We start from the raw sequence: 16,407 nt of genomic DNA on the forward strand, positions 1-16,407 counted from the left end.
ATCTATTGTTTCTATTTCAACTTAAGTTTTGCATTAGGATTAGATCTAAAAAGTCTCTGTTGATGGAAACCTGCCCTTTGGATAATTTGGTGAGCAGAGCAGCAGTTGAGTACAGTGGAGAGAAGAAATTTTAGGAATTAATAAAACCTGGGTTCTAATCCCCCTCTTTGCCACTAACCAGGGCTGTGTGTGGCTAGTGGCAACACTCAATTTCCCTCAGCCTCTTTCCTTATGTTAAAAAAGAGATGATGGCTTATGATTATTAAGGTTCCTTCCATTTCTAAAAACTCTTAAAATTTTTTAATGTTTATTTTTGAGAAAGAGTGTGTGAGTGAGGGAGGGGAAGAGAGAGTGGGAGACACAGAATCTGAGGCAGGCTCCAGGGTCTGTCAACACAGAGCCTGATGTGGGGTTCGAACACACAAACTGTGAAACGACCTGAGCCAAAGGTGGGCGCTTAACTGACTGAGCCACCCAGGTGCCCTCTAAAGACTCTTTCTGCTTACAGCACACACCCTTGTCAGCATTTCTGCATCTGTTTGCACTTTCCATTTAAGATTCCGATATGACAGGGCTTATCCCACGTTGGATTGTGTTCACTATGCAGAGCTCTGTGCCTGGCACATTGCAGGTCTAGGAAATATTTGTTGAATGAATGAAAGTCCTGCTCTTTCAGTGACCCTGGAATTTCCCAGTTTTTGCCAGAATAACCATAGCAGCCTTAGCAATTAATTACAATTTTATTTCCTTCCTCATATTGGCATAAAATCTTGACAATCTAAGCTTACTGAAGGGTTACAGCCAGAATTAAAAACCATTTCCTGATCCTGTTAGAAAAAGAGACAGTACTCAGCTGTAGGCATGGCTTCCTAGAGACCCCCACGAATGGCTCCCCTCTTAATACATGCTGTTCTGATGCTGAGGAGAGTTAATTAATGACTCTAAATAAGAAAACAATCAAATCTGTCTGCAGTCATATGAGTCAGAACAGACCCGGATGGGAGCTGGGTCCTTGGCCTCCGAGTGCACTCGGGAAAAGCAATAGCAGATTTGTTGCATGCATCAGAATCCTGCAAAGCCCAAACCTAGAAGGGAAAAGAAAGACTCAAAATGGACAGGAGACCTAGCCTGATGTGAGGCATTTTCTTAAAAGGTGAGGCCCCCTTTCTGTGCATTGTGCAGACTGAGGTCAAGAGAGGAGAAAAAGCAAATCTCTTGCTCTCTACTCTCTTTAGACACCTAAACTGACAGCCACTGAATGGGGAGTTCTCAGGCCCAGGTCACTTGTGTGTGTGGCAAGATTGGGGCAGTTGGCACTGCCACCCTGGGAGGACCAGAGGATGTGTGGCCTGAAGCATATCACACCCCAAACTTGCCAACCTGCAGGAGTCGTGCAGCCACATATGAAGGCAGAACACTGGTTATGATGACACAAGGGCAGGAATGTGGCACTTCCCTGGGATTAGCTGAGGCTCACAACAATGAAAACTTTTATTTTGGTGTTAAAGACTTTGCTGTAAAAATCTGAGAGTGGGAATAGGGAGAAGGAGCCTCTTAACAATATCCAAGTGTCCTCAGCATTGGAACAGGACACCAGCAAATATAAGCCCTATTTCTTTGGCTCTACGTGTACTCTGTGAAATAATAACAGCCTCCTCATTCCCCACCCCCATTCTTGCAGATTATGAAAAATACATTTTGCTGCCATCAAAGCTTGGCTTCTTGTGAAATTGTTCCACTCTGGAAAGAAAACCCTGGGACACTGGCCGTCAGGGTCATTGTACTCCTTTTTCTCCTTCTTTACCTATAACCAAGTACAGGCAACAAGCCTTTTGTCAGGATAATATGTAAAGTATTGTGGTAATATCCTTGATACATTTGAAAGGACTTTTTATGGCTTATGTCTGAATCTTTGTTGGTCCCCAATCCATTCCTCTAAAAGTTAGTTAGAATTTCTTATAGGACAGTCTGAAACTTCAATTTTGCTTCTACAATAGCAGTAGGAAAAAATAATGGTAAGAGGAGACTCTGGAGTTTAAGAGATCCAGTTTGGAATCTAAACTCTATTCCTTCTGATCTGTGTAATCATGGGCAAGTCCCTTTCCTCCCAAAGCTTCATTTCCTCTTCTTGAAAGTGGAAACACTACCACCACCTACCTCATAGGACTGTGAAGATTAAATACATTTGAAAAGCCTGACTCAGAAATACTGTTTCTTATTATTAGCTTGTAATTCTTTAAATAGGGTTTGCCAATGGCTTCGTTTGAAGCAATACAATAAAAGCCTCTACAGCTCTGTTTCCTCCTATTTCTTTCTGTGATGAGCTTTGGGGAAATCCTTACAGAAGCCTTGGTCCTCGGAGCTTCCTTCTATTCCCTGCCCTGGATCCTGCCTTCTCCACTAGTGGGGTTGAGGGCAGAGTTCCAGAACCTTGGACAGCTCCACTCCTTCTTGGCTACTGGCAACCTGAGAGAACAGGAGGGATTTGGTGGATTTTTCCCACAAAGGCTGTATTAATACTTGGATTTAGGAATCCCACTCATTCATTCTCACTCACAGCATGCATACTATTTGCTTGCATCCTCATATTCTTCAACACGACCAGCACTCCTAGAAAAATTTTGAGGAGCTTCTCCTCTTCAGGAACCTGTTAACTACACCCATAAGATTTACTAACTCTTCAGCCCCTTTACTACTCTCCTGTGAACTCCAATGATTTTTTTGAGCCCAAGAACAGAAACACCACCCACATCTTCCTGTATCTGCTGATATTTAATTTGTTTGGCTTTTGTACAAGGATTAAACATTCTTGATTAAGTTCAAGTGAAAGTAATAATGTATGAGCATGAAGAAAGGTTTTACAAGACAAAGAGATTCAGGTATGAATTAAAAGAAACATAAAATAATGTTACTGCCTGTAGGTGATGTTAAGTGCCATTCTCTAATCAGAATAAGCAGGTGGTTCAATTTATGAGATAATTTGGCTTTTCACTCTTTCATGCAGAATGCAACACACATATGCAGTCACCTTCTGAACAGGCAAGGAAGAGATTAAGTCCTATTTTTACTTTATGATACTGAGTCATGTAGTTCAATGCAAATCACATGGATGCCAAAGTAAGAACAATACTAGGTATTTAAATACCTCCTTTCCTTTAAGGAGCTCTAAAGATTTTGTGGCTGTGTGAAATCTCTTCAGAGCAATTCCGGGAGAAGAGACACATGTCACCAGGTAAGCATTTAAGACAGAGCATATTTCATCCATCTCCCCTACTCCCGTTAGATCTAGGAGAGCCAGTGTTTGCCAGTTCTTTGCACTTAGTAATAGCCTTCTGATTTCTGCATTTTCTGGGCCACATTTTCAACAAGGAAAAGAAGGCTTATCTTTCAAAATACATTATTGGCGGGGCACCTGGGTGGCTCAGTCGGTTAAGCATCCAACTTTGGCTTGGTTATGGTCTCACAGCTCATGTGTTCAAGACCCACACCAGGCTCTGGGCTGACAGCTCGAAGTCTGGAGCCGGCTTCAGATTCTGTGTCTTCCTCTCTCTCTGACCCTCCTCCACCCCCACTCTCTCAAAAATAAACATTAGAAAACAAACAAAAATATGTTATTGGCTAATAATGAGGAAGAGAGGAGGAGAAAGTGGAATAAGAAGGGGAGGGTGGGAATCATAGTAGGAGAGGAAGAGATAAGAAAGATGCTTAAAACTCCCTGAACTTGATAAGTGTTTTCCATGCATTTTCCTCACAAATGGATTTGATGACCATCCCCAATTGGATGGAAACTTGGACAAAGGCCTTTTGGCCCTCTTCAAATACTTCTGTATGGGCAAGGACAGTGGCAATTTCACTGCTTGGACTAGTTTGAAGTCACTTCCATTAAGAATATCAACTTAGGACTCGAAAGGCTGATAGGGAGCCCCATATGGAAGGGTTTGTGATTTTTACCTAACAGTGCCCACACCCACTCTGAACCTCCACACTCAGGGAGAGTGTTAGTTGCAAATTTACTACTTTTCCCAGTAGAGGTCGCTGTGGATACTGGCAGTGGATACTTCAGACTGGATCAGGCAGGGCTGGGCTGGATGGTGGCTCCACTGTCTAATAACGGGTCTTTCTGTGGTTGCACTCAAAACGGTCTAGCCCCTCATCCTATGGGAAGGGGGTCTCTGGTGGGTATTGTCTCAAAGCCACACAACACCTTTGCTGTAAAGTACTATGAAACTGAGGTCACTCACTGGGAATGGGCAGGTCTGGGAGGGCTGTCATCCTCTAGGGGTGTCCACTCATAGTGGTATCTGTGTGCCACACTCATACCCTCTCTGTGAGTATACCTGGTATTACTGAGAGGCCACCTGCCACTGACTGGCAACCCCAGACCCATAGACCTTCCAGGCATAGAGGCCAAATTGAGGAAATTTCCTTGCCACAATATCTTGCACCCCAAAATCATAAAAGACTATGCTGATGAGCCCCCCCCCAAGCCCCACTTGGAAGCCCACGTGGAGAGGTGGGGTGGAATTCTGGGCCTCAGGGCAACCCCTTGCAGCAGGATAAGATTTCTGAGGGATGGGAAGGGCAGGGCAATGGTGGAGATGTTAGGGTCTGATCTGAGACCCCAGAAAGGCTGAAGAGGGCTCCACATACTTGTGATGTCCTATCTTCTAGGCCACACCCAAGCATGCAGTTTAGGCCCAAGGCAGCCTGAAGCTACCTTCACCCTGAGGGCACCCACTGGAACCCTAAATTATTACTGTGGCTTTAGAGTGGAAGAGACAACCAACCTGCCCACACCCCCAACATCTAAGGTCAGCAGAGAGTGGTTCCTCCTCCCACAAGCACACACAGATTCACAAGCTCATCATGACACACACATGGACATTGGAGCACACACTGGCACATTCACACAGTCATACACGTTAATATTCACACTCTGACCCACATCATCACCCATGCAAACACACGGTGACACATACACTCGAACCCGAGAATCAAACCTGACCTAACATGGTTGATGGAGCGTAGCGAGATGGAGTCAGGATGCCTCTCCAGACCCTGGCCCATCTATATCTCCTGAATCCTGGGACCCTACCCTTCAGGCGGAGCCCCCTGCCTGTCCGCGTGCGTCCTCGTGGCCACAGATCTTGAATGTCCCCCAGGAGGAACCCTGGTTACCACTGCACACACTGCAACCTGGGGTGCCCGGCCAGCGTTAGGGGGTGATGTGCGGGAAAGAAGGGTGCAGGGCATAGTACCGAGCCAGGGCGCAGCCGCTTCCTCCCTCGGGATTTTCCATGCCGGCTCGCGCAGGCCCGAGAGAAGCTAGCGCGCTTTGTCTCCCGCCCGGCTCCCGGCGTGATTCCGCGGAAGCTCTCCGCGCCGCGCCCGGAGCCCCCCCTCCCTTAGCCGCGCCCCCAGCCCAGAGGGTGGCGCAGGCCCGCCAGTACGGAGACCGCCGCTTTGTCCTAACGAGGATGCCTGGGCCGAGCGCAAAAGCCCTGTTCGCGAAGCTGCCGCCGCGCGCCCTGGAAGCAGGTTTCGGTAGCCGGATCTGGGGCGCGCCCCGCGTGGAGCCGAGCAGTCCCAAAGGTCTGGAGGCTCAGGGGGCGTCTGCCTGGAGCTTCGTAGGGCTAGAGAGGGGACCCGCCCCGTCCCGCCCCGCACGTGCCCATCCGCGTCTGGCTCCCTGCCGCGGTGCAGGAGCCGGGTCGCCGGGCGGGGCGGGACTGAGCGGGACAGGGAGGGTCTTCTCGACTTGGGCCCCTGACCTGGATCCAGGTAGAGAGGGCCTGAGAGGTAAGGTTCAAGTAGGGGGAGGTCGGGTGGATTCCCAGCACCCTTCTTACTTTCCCCCACCGCACATCCACACCCAGGCCACTCAGACCTTAGGCGCGGGGCCCCGAATGGAGGACCCCAAGAATCCGTCAGTGCCTTCTTGTGCCAGCGACTTCAAGTACTGTGGGGAAGGGTCTCCCCGGCTCTAGTTCCTCACGTCCCAATCCCCTCCCCCAATAACCGAGGCGGGTCCAAGTGGGAGGGGGAAGAGTCCCATCTCCATCTCCATCCCGTTTCTCCTCTTCACAAAAACCTAGGCTTCTGGAGAGGGGTGGGCACGGAAAGGATCTTCCTGACATCGCAAACAGCCCCTCCTCAATAAGCCCAGGAGGGTCTGAGCAGAGGAGGAGCAGTTTCCCGGTGTCATCCATCACATCCAGACCCCCTTTGTAACCTCAAGCAGTACAGGTGTTCTGGGGAAGGGTCCCCCTGCCTCTGAACCTTTCATCCCATAACACTCCTTCCCATCCTCAATAATCCAAGCAGCCTCGTTTTCAGGCACAAGGGTGGGGGAAGGCTGCAACCTCCCCAACGCCCCCTCAGTAGAGACGGGGGGAGTTCCCCCAGCCTTTGCCCCTCACACTCGAGAATCCCCTCTACCATAGAACAAAAACTAACGCAAGCTGCTCCGACTTCAGGCGACAGGCCACAGAGAGGCCCGCAAGGAGTCAGTCAGCAGCTCTCCGGGACAGATGGTCTTGAGGGCGGTGAGGAGAGGTCCCATCAACTCCCCAGGCCCCCTCATCTCAGTTCATTCCGTCCCCAATAAAACAAAAGAGAATCTAGCAGCACCGACCTCAAAGAGGAGGGAGGGCTGTCAGCGCTCGGCAGCGCAACGAGCTCCTCTGCGCTCCTCACTGCCCCGGCTTTCCCGCGGTGGCTCTCGCGGTGACGGCGGCGGCGGCGGCGGCGGAGACCGCGGCTCTCGCGTCGGGAGCCTGCCTCGGACTCAGCACCTGGAGCGGCGAACAGCTCCGCGCCTCATTCCGCTGACTCCGCCTCCCCTGCGCGGCCGTAGCCAATGGAGATCCTGGCCACGCCCAGAAGGCCGCCCATTGGGGGCGCCTTCTCCACTCTCTTCGGCCCAGCCGGCGGGTTTCTCTAGCTTTTCGTCAAGACCGCATGCCCTAGAGACTGTCGGAGTTTTTGTACTGCCTTCTGGAACTCGTAGTCCTTTAAGGACGCGAAGGGGGCTTATGCCGCGGGCAGGTTACCGGGGGTGGACTGCATTTCCCAGGGTGCATGAAGAAACCGAGGCGCTGAGGAGGGCGGGAGGACTGTTTCCATAGCAAAGGCGGCTGGTTGGGGCTGGCTGACTGAGAAATGGGGCAGGCCGCGGGACCCTCGGATTGTGCGTGACTACCGGCAGCCTCTTGGGAGGGCGTTTCGATTTTTTTTTTTTTTTTTTTTTTTTTTTTTTGTCCTCGGCACCCTCCACGGGACTCTGGGCCTCAGTTTTCCTACCTGAGAAGAAGGGTGTGGAGCCGTCCCCCTGCCCACAGTCCGCGGTGATGGGGCAAACCGAGGTCGAGCCGCTCTGGTTTGCCCAGCAAAGGTGAGAGAGGACGGAGGAGACCTGTGGCTTGAGAGTGTGGCATTCTGAACTTTATCGCTTTAGTTTTGTCTCGAACTTATAGAGGAGTGCTTTACTTTGGTCATATCCCTTGAGCCGTCAAGGTCTTATCCAGTCTTCCCATCCAGGATTCTGGCCTCCTTACGCCATCCCTGATACGGCAACATTTCTCCCAGAGTAGCCAGAGGGCGCTACTCCTTCTTATTATCTATGGAATTAAGCCCACACTCCTCTGAACATTGCTCTAAAGGCCCTTCTAAATCTGGTCTCCACCTTGTTCTTGCGACACTCTGAACTTCTTTTGGTGGCTGGGAAGTCTTAACCACCCGTTTTCTCTCACTCTGGTGGTTCCCTCCACCCTTGTAGTCAGCTAACCCCTCACACTCTTCAAGCCCCAGCCTAGATGTTGCATCTTCTGTGAAGCCTTCCTAGATGTCTGGCTCCATATTAGGTATTCCACCTTGCATATGAGCAGCACCCTCTACTTCCCCTATTCCATTTGTGTGCTTATGTATCCATCTTCCACATGATAAGATCCACAGAACAGGGGCCATGTCTGTATTATTCATAGGTATAAGCCAGTGCCTATAGTGTCTGACACATAGTAGGTACTCTGAGATATTTGTTGAGTTGAAAATGAATTGAACACTAATTGAATTTTACTCACACCTCCGTGCTCTTAATTTCCTAAGGTTGTGTATTTTCCATTGTTGAAAACGTTCAACTAGAGGAATGCCACCCTCATGATGAAATGTTTGTCATTCATATAATGGATTGGAATTTTGCCTGAGTGCTTTGAGAGTCCTTAGAATCCTCTGACACTAGGGAATGATAGATTCATGCTGATCATTACTTGGAAGTCTTGTCAGTTCTCCACTAAAGGTCATCAGTTCTTCATGTTCCCCTATTTCTAGCTGTTTGCCCTTCTTTCTGTGCCTAAATTCCCTACCTCCCACTCCCTTTCTGGGAAAGATCTTCTGCCCCTGTCAGTTGTGAAGCAATGACAGTCTGAGATGCCTGCCCTTCTTTCAGACTCTGCCAGCATCATAGGGCCCTGGTGGTGATGTCCCACCTTGCTAGTTTGCTTTTTTTTTTTTTTCCCTGAATCTTTTCCCACTCAGGGCTCTGGTGTTGGCCAGATGGTCCAATTAATCCCACACATGCTTCATATGTCACCCCACCAGACTTTTGGGTGTATTTCAGCTAAAGCATTCTTGGGAGAATGCCTTAATATATGGGTATAATTAATTCATGGCCAAAGAAATAACCAGGGGGACTGTTACCCTGAACCTGTTTCAAACCCAAGAGACAGATCCTGAGAAAAAGCAACGCTGTCATTCTTGAGTTGATGATATCCACGGAGGGAAGGCTAGGATGGGGGAATGAGTAAAATGGGTTGCATTTGGGGAGGAAATAACAGGACCTCTAAGAGGCATGGCAGAGGGACTTTGATCCAGACCAAACCATAAGGGAAGGCCACTGGAGCTGGATAAACAAATGGGGGGGCCTCATTACTGAAGATGAGAAAACTATAAGGAAGGGGAAGAAATAGGATTTGTGCTGACACAGAGTGCCTAGTTCTCTGGATGCAGTGAGAGCAGAGGTTTTTGGAAAAGTAGGTGGGGGAAGACTAGGCCACAGGATGGGCATCAACAGAGCATTGGCAGAGTTATCAACAGAAGGTTAACAAAGAATGCTGCGTAGAGCCACAGCTGAAACTCCGGAGGTCAGCGTAGCCTTAAGTTGTAGGGCTACTTTTCAGGAAATCGTTGCAAATAGTGAAAACTAGGGTTCCGTGATTCTCCCGGAAAGCAGGGACTAAAATAGCATCATCCACATGGTCAAGTGAAGTCAGAAAATCTGGATTCTAATTCTGACTTTGCCTCCAATTCGATGTGTGACCCTGGGCTGGACCTGTTTCTTCAGTTGTAAAATGGTATTTATTGGTTTTAGGGAGCAGCTAATAGGGTAAAGGTGGGGGGATTCAAACTTGTGCAAACTACATTATCAGATCTGCAGTTTGCTTATTTGACAATGTTTTAATAGATAAATGAGATGCCTTATGTAAAGCACTTCACAAATATTAAGCACTTAATAAAATGTTCTTCATCTTGGATTATCAGAAATTGGTTTGACTGTGAATAAACAAGCAGGAGGTGGTGTCCTGGCTAATCTGGGTTCAAATTTCCGTTCTCTCTCTTACTAATGGTATGATTTTGGTCAGGTATATGCTCAATATATTTGTTTTGCCATTTTTTAGGGGTGGTTTTAGAAAATAGAAGCCTAAGAGAATGGAATTCTAGCTACTTAGAACCTAGGGTTACAAAGGATTTTAGGGGAACATTGAGCTAGACTCCTACCGTGTTAAAGGGGAAAAAAAGGTCTCAGTGAAGTTCCATAGGTCTTCTGATTAAGTATTGTGGGGATTAACCAGAATGTTGAATCTCAGACATGGGGTTGGATTAACCAGGGCTGGGTTTTGAAGAGCCTAGTATACTAGGCTAAGGAATATAACTTTATTCTAAAGATGAAGATTTTTAGGGAGACATGTATTCTGAAAAGTCTGAGGCCTGTGTGGAAAATGGTCAGGAGAAGATGAGGCTGGAATGTAGGTCAGAAGCTACTGCAGTGATCCAGCACAGCATCTATGAAGATAGAAAAGAGAGGGTAGATCTGAGATGTGTTAGGGAGGTAAATATTCAAAGGATTTTGTGAGTGATGAGTTGAGGGCCTGGAGGAGAGTGGTGTGTTAAGGATGATGCCTGGATGTCTGCCTTGGAAAACTTGGTGGACGGATGGTGGTACTTTCCCCTGAGGTGAGGAATAGTAAAGGAGCAGGTGGGTTTGAAATGAGTGGGAGACAACCAGGTGAGATGTCCAGTAGGTTTGGCTTGGGAAAATGCCTTAATATCTGGGAGTTCATGTCCAAGAAGAAATAACCAGAGGGACTATTACCCTAAAACTAATTCAAACCAAGAAAACAGATCCTGAGAGCCTATCATACTTGAGAGATCTGATCTGGAAAAAAGAGTCATAAGTTAACAAGTTAGGAGTACATACATCATAATCAAAACCATGGGAATGGATAAAATCCTTCACCAGAGAGAGTCAAAGAGAAAACCAAAATCCTTTGGGAAATACCAATGTAGACAACTCTTAGAAATGGTTTTGAAGGGGAGGAGGGAGAAAACCAGAAAGGATGTAGAGTTGAGAGACAATTTGGTTTAAGTTGAGAGAGGTTAGGACATTTAAAAATGCTGATGGGGAAAAGCCAGTAGAGGGACAGTTGAAGATAAAGGAAAGAGAAGGGTGGAAGGATGGAGTGAGGTCAACAAGATGGTAGAAGGTGGTAGAGTTCAGACTCAGCCTCAGGCAGGAGGAGGGCCTACTTTTCATTTAAGATGGGAGGGGAAAAAGGAAGGAGGAGTTGGAGATGCAAGTAGGTTGGTAGGTCAGTAGGTACCAGGTGGTTGGGAGATGGGCTCAGGAAATGGAGGCAGTTCATACCCAGTGGCCATTACTTCTTATGTGATGTCAGAGGCAAGGATATCTGCTCAGTGTGAGGGAATTGGATGGAATGGAAAGCTTGGAAAAAGAGTGAAAACGTTCAAGATGGCTGCTGTGGAAAAGAGGACGGAAAGTTAATAGCAGCCCACACGCACCACAGGGCAGTAGTGAGGGCTTGCTGTGGTTGAAAGCCATGGGTTTATGGGGCACTAATTTGTAGGGTTCGAGGCTTTCTTCAGCATCCTATCAACGATGAGATAGGTGTGGGAAAGGCTATTGGTGAGGCTGTTCCAGGGCTGGGCTTTGCTGGACAAAGGAGACCATAAAGCAAGGAAGTTGGAGATGTTGACAAAAGAGGTAGGAGTGCTGGGCCACTAAGAGGAAGGAGGTGAAGCCAGGATGGAGTGGGCAGAGGGGTGGAGGTGGAGGGGTGGAGTTCTTAGTATAGTAAGAAGAATGATGTGATGGGTGGGAGGGAAGAGCAGGGAGGGCGGGCAGTGCTGATCAGAGGTAAAGGAAGTCTGGTCAGGGGCAATGGCAGGGTGACTGGAGAGGACAGAGGAGGTCATGGGAAGGCATTGAAAGGCAATTTTGTAGGTCATTGGCAGGTCACTCATAAAGATGGCTGCTTTGATGGAGAGAGGAATCCTGGTAGTTCTGTGTCAAAATATATAGTAAGTGAGAAGTTAACAGATGGTAAGAAGGAGGGATAGGGTGCAGAAACCTCTGACATGAGTGACACAGAAATCAAGATGTTGGAGAGCTAAGAAGAAGCCCTCTCACTCTCATAAGAGCCATGACTTTCTTATACATTTTCATAGAGGTATCATCTCAACATGATCAGTTTTATACATACCTAAAAGGCAGGATGTCTAGGAATAAACTTAATGAAACCGAAAAACAATTCTAGATTTCATGGTGAAGTTGTATCAACCAAGTTCAATGTAGTGTTTCCTGCAGTTTATATTTTGGTGTAGTTTGTAGATTTAAGTATGTGCATATCAACTAGAAAATGTGTTTTAAAAATTTTGCAAATTTCATTTCTTAGCAACGATTTGTTTTCTCAGTTTAGAACATAAATTAGAGAACTTGTGTTGATTTTTTTTCAAATGTAGAGTTTAGAGCTTAATTCATGCCTTTGAAATGCCATGAATTTGAAATGCAGCCATTTTCCTTTCTGCATCCTTGAAAAGGATTACAAGGATTTTATTAGTTTTTCAGATAATCTTGCCAGCACATAACAGACTTTCCACAAGGGCCTCCTATCAGTAATGTTGGGTTGTGAGTGATGCTGTAGGAGTGCTGTATGTGAGCTATGTAAGACAAGTCAAGTAAGCAGCCAACTTTAAGATTTTCCCAACAGAGACACCTGGATGGCTCAGTCAGTTAAGCGTCCGACTTTGGCTCGGGTCATGATCTCGCAGTTCGTGGGTTGGAGCCCCCCATCGGGCTCTTCACTGACAGCTCAGAGACTGGAGCCTACTTCAGATTCTGTGTCTCCCTTTCTCTCTACCCCTCCCCCACTTGTACTCTGTGTGTCTCTCTCTCAAAAATAAATAAACATTATGGGGAGCCTGGGTGGCTCAGTCGGTTGAGCGTCCGACTTCAGCTCAGGTCACGATCTCGCGGTCCGTGAGTTCGAGCCCCGCGTCGGGCTCTGGGCTGATGGCTCAGAGCCTGGAGCCTGCTTCCGATTCTGTGTCTCCCTCTCTCTCTGCCCCTCCCCCGTTCATGCTCTGTCTCTCTCTGTCCCAAAAATAAATAAACGTAAAAAAAAATTTTTTTTAAATAATAAATAAATAAATAAACATTAAAAGATAAAAAAAAAAAAAAAAGATTTTCCCAGAAGCAGCTCAGTTTACAATTATGGGACTTGGAATAGAATATGAAATTGCATCTAAATGTTAATTGAGAAAAATGATTTTTCATAGTTTTTAAAGAAAAATGACAAAATCGCTGCATTGCTATGAACAATCTTTGTCTTAAAAAACCCAATGTTATTTAAAAATATTTTTGTATGGTTAATGTCTTTGTAATCTTGAAGTAGTTTTGCTATTCCAGACCCTGAGAATAGTGGGGGTGCTCAGAAAGTATTTTGTAAATCAGTTCATGAATGTTATGATAATTTGTTCTTTGTTTGAAATACTTCCTTTTATCTTAAACTCTCATAAAGTATTCTTGTAAAAAGAATGATTCTTTCTAAACATAAGTCAAATCACATCACACCTCTGCTCAAACTCCCAGTGGCTTCTTTGTCTCACTGAAAGCAAACATACTCTGACTCCTGTAGCATCTCTGCCTTGTCTCCTAGTACCCCGTGTTTCAGCACATTGATCTCCTTGCTGTTCCTTGAGTGTACCAAGTACACTCTGGCCTCAGGGCCCTTGCACTTGTTGTTTCCTTTGCTTGGAGGCTCTTTTCCTATATATCCTCATGGACACCCATATGAAATGACAGCCTTTCCTCTCCTAACACTCTCTATCCCCCATTCTGCTTTTTTTTTCCTTCCTCCAATAGCACTTATCACCATCTGACATATTATACATTCTCTTATCTGTTTATTTTCGATCTCTCTCCCACTCTCACACCTCCAGTTAACCCACTAACATAAACTACCCATTAGGGTAGAGACTGTCTGTTTTTTTGTTTTTGTTTTTGTTTTTACTGTTGTATTCACAGCATGTGGCACAGCACCTGATATATAATAGATACTCAGTAAGACATGTTGAATAAATAAGAATAACACATCATCCCTAGTATGTAACCCAAACATCTTATTTAAAAATTCTTTCCACATTACACTCTACATGTAGGACACATGTATATATAGTCTTTCATATTCTGGAAATCATAGTTTAGATATAATTTTGAGTTCTGCTTTTTTTTTTTTAACATAACATGTAATAAGCATTTTCTCTTGCTAAGATTGAATTCATTTGTTCAGTTGTTCATTCACTCATTCGTTCAACAAATATTTAATGAACTATTTCTGTGTTTCAGACAGAGCTGGATCTATAGTAGTAAACAGGATGCAGGACTTGCCCTCAAGGAACAAAGATTCTTTATAAACACCATCTGTAATTATTGCCTAATATTCCATCAAAACTATACTATATTTAATCTCTTCCCTATTTAAGGCTTACTGTTTATTATTAATAATGATGTAATGAGTACTTCCAAGTCAATAGCAATTATCCTTTAAACTGTTCCTTAAGGTAAATTCCCAAGTGAACAGTTATTGAGTTGAAGGATTAAAAATAATTTTGGTGTTTTGATATTACTTGCCATGTCGATTTCCAAAAAAGTGGTACCCACTTTATCCAGTCACCAGCACAAATTCCAATTTTATCCCAGCCTCTCCAGCATTAGACATTTCTTTTTGTTTTGGCTGATGTAAAGTATAAAATGATTCTTCTTTGTATTTTTGCATATAATTGATGTCTAGTAAAAGTGTCCATTTTTTGTTTTCTTTTTTTTCTTATCTTTTTGTCTTTGGTTAATTCACTAGGTCCCTAGGAGGTTCTTGGAGGGCCATTGTCCTAACTTGTGGGTCATGCCTGCCCTTTTTAACACACATCAGAGGCTTATAGCATCTTAGAGTTGGAAGAGATTGTGTTTATCATCTAGTTCAACTGAAATTTCTAGTAGATGGCTGTCTAGCCTCTGTTGGCAAATCCCTGGCAATAGAGACTCACAACCTCATGGGGAAGTCTATCTTGTTTTTGCCAGGTTCTACAGGTACTGAGGTGGCCCCTCATCCCTGTGGTTCCCGTGTGGCCCCAGTTCTGCCCTCTGAAGCTCAGAGCCCACGTACCAGATGTTACGGAACCTCTTTACCTTGGCTGCCCCTCTCTGCAAGTATGTGGCCAGACTAGAATGTTCAAGCCCGGATAAGTCCAGCAGGCCTAGAACCCAAGATGCTGTCCCACCCATAAATCTGCAGTGGTATATCAGCCACCTCTTCAGCTGGGTTCATATGAAGTTTAAGATTAGATGAGATTCTGAGACCTTCTTTAAGTGACCTGTAGCCAGGTCACACACTTCTGCAGTTGATCTTTTTTTTTTAATTTTTTTTTTTTTAACGTTTATTTATTTTTGAGACAGAGAGAGGCAGAGCATGAACAGGGGAGGGGCAGAGAGAGAGGGAGACACAGAATCCGAAACAGGCTCCAGGCTCTGAGCTGTCAGCACAGAGCCCGACGCGGGGCTCAAACTCATGGACTGTGAGATCATGACCTGAGCCGAAGTCGGACGCTTAACCGACCAAGCCACCCAGGCGCCCCATGCAGTTGATCTTTTAAACCTGAAAACAAAACTTTGCTTTTCTCCCTGTTTTATATCAATATATCAGTAGAGAAGCTGCTCTGGTCACACTCCTGCTGTCTAAAATGGGGATAACAAGGGGCACCTGGGTGGCTCAGTCAGTTAAGTGTCCAACTTCAGTTTAGATCATGATCTCGCAGTTCGTGGGTTCAAGGCCCACATCAGGCTCTGTGCTGACAGCTCAGAGCCTAGAGCCTGCTTCAGATTCTGTGTCTCCTTCTTTATCTGCTCCTCCCCCATGCACGCGTGTGTGTGCTCTCTCTCTCTCCAAAATAAATAAACATTAAAAAATAAATAAAATGGGGAAAATAGGAGTCATTCTGACAACTTCATGTGTTAGTGTGATGATTGAGTACAATGCACAGTTGAACATTTGTCACCCATTTTGGTTGCCTAGCAACTGAGCCTCCTTCCTATGCTTGAGGAATCCTATGCCTCATGAGGTGGAGCCATCTTCCTTTACAGCTAGGGCGTGGACATTGGCTTGAGGCTCGGGCTCCTCCAGTCAGACAGGCCCCCTTCCTCCTGCTACACCTCACCAATTTTGAATTGGAAGCCAATGACGGCAAAGGAGCAGTGTCTATTTTTAGTGACTTGATGGGTACAATCTCAGTTTAAGTGGTAGCAGTTTTCCCGGCAGCATCCAGTATGAGGGTGTCTGTGGTGTAGGTGGCAGGGATGGTATCCTGCCATTCCAGACTCAGTGGTCACAGTCATGTGTTCTTAGACCGCTGTTGAGTTGGGGTTTAGGGCATTGTTTCTGACTGCGTGCTTCCAAGCCTGATTTTCTACCTTCTTGGAAATTTTGTGAGCTACTTACTCACTATCTTTTAATTTATGTCCTTTGCTGTGCACATTAGCCAAAGTTAGTTACTTTTGCTTACAACTAAAAATCCTAATCAGTACATACAGGATATGAAAAGTGTATTGGAAAGCGCTAAGCACCACACACATACAAGACATTATTGTAGTGGGTGTGAGGGGAGTGGGGGAGATAGGCCTGAACTCTACCTGCTGAGAGTTCAGACAGGCCTAGGCATGCCTGGAAAGCTGGCCAGTGGGAGGGTATGATGGCAGGAACTTGTGGCCTGTACCTTGGCTCAACAGTAAGGCTGCCCACTGACCCTAAGGCATTGGTATGGGGATGGCAGCTGCCAGAGGTCCTG

General features: G+C 46.1%; 2 protein-coding genes across 4 annotated transcripts in view; one reads left to right on the forward strand and one right to left on the reverse strand.

Annotated features, from left to right (window-relative positions):
* The window catches only part of SMPD3 (sphingomyelin phosphodiesterase 3), an 83,907-nt gene extending 77,100 nt beyond the window's left edge, over positions 1 to 6,807 (reverse strand). For both annotated transcript variants that reach the window (XM_058706124.1, XM_058706125.1), the window contains exon 1: positions 6,635 to 6,807. The gene's annotated coding sequence lies outside the window, so the exon portion shown is untranslated. The remainder of the gene's footprint in view (positions 1 to 6,634) is intronic.
* A 145-nt stretch (positions 6,808 to 6,952) lies between these two features.
* ZFP90 (ZFP90 zinc finger protein) overlaps positions 6,953 to 16,407 on the forward strand; it is a 116,602-nt gene continuing 107,147 nt past the window's right edge. For both annotated transcript variants that reach the window (XM_058706133.1, XM_058706131.1), the window contains exon 1: positions 6,953 to 7,393. The gene's annotated coding sequence lies outside the window, so the exon portion shown is untranslated. The remainder of the gene's footprint in view (positions 7,394 to 16,407) is intronic.

The sequence above is a fragment of the Neofelis nebulosa genome, chromosome 17 (assembly GCF_028018385.1).
Source record: "Neofelis nebulosa isolate mNeoNeb1 chromosome 17, mNeoNeb1.pri, whole genome shotgun sequence".
NCBI classification, from domain to species: Eukaryota; Metazoa; Chordata; class Mammalia; order Carnivora; family Felidae; genus Neofelis; species Neofelis nebulosa.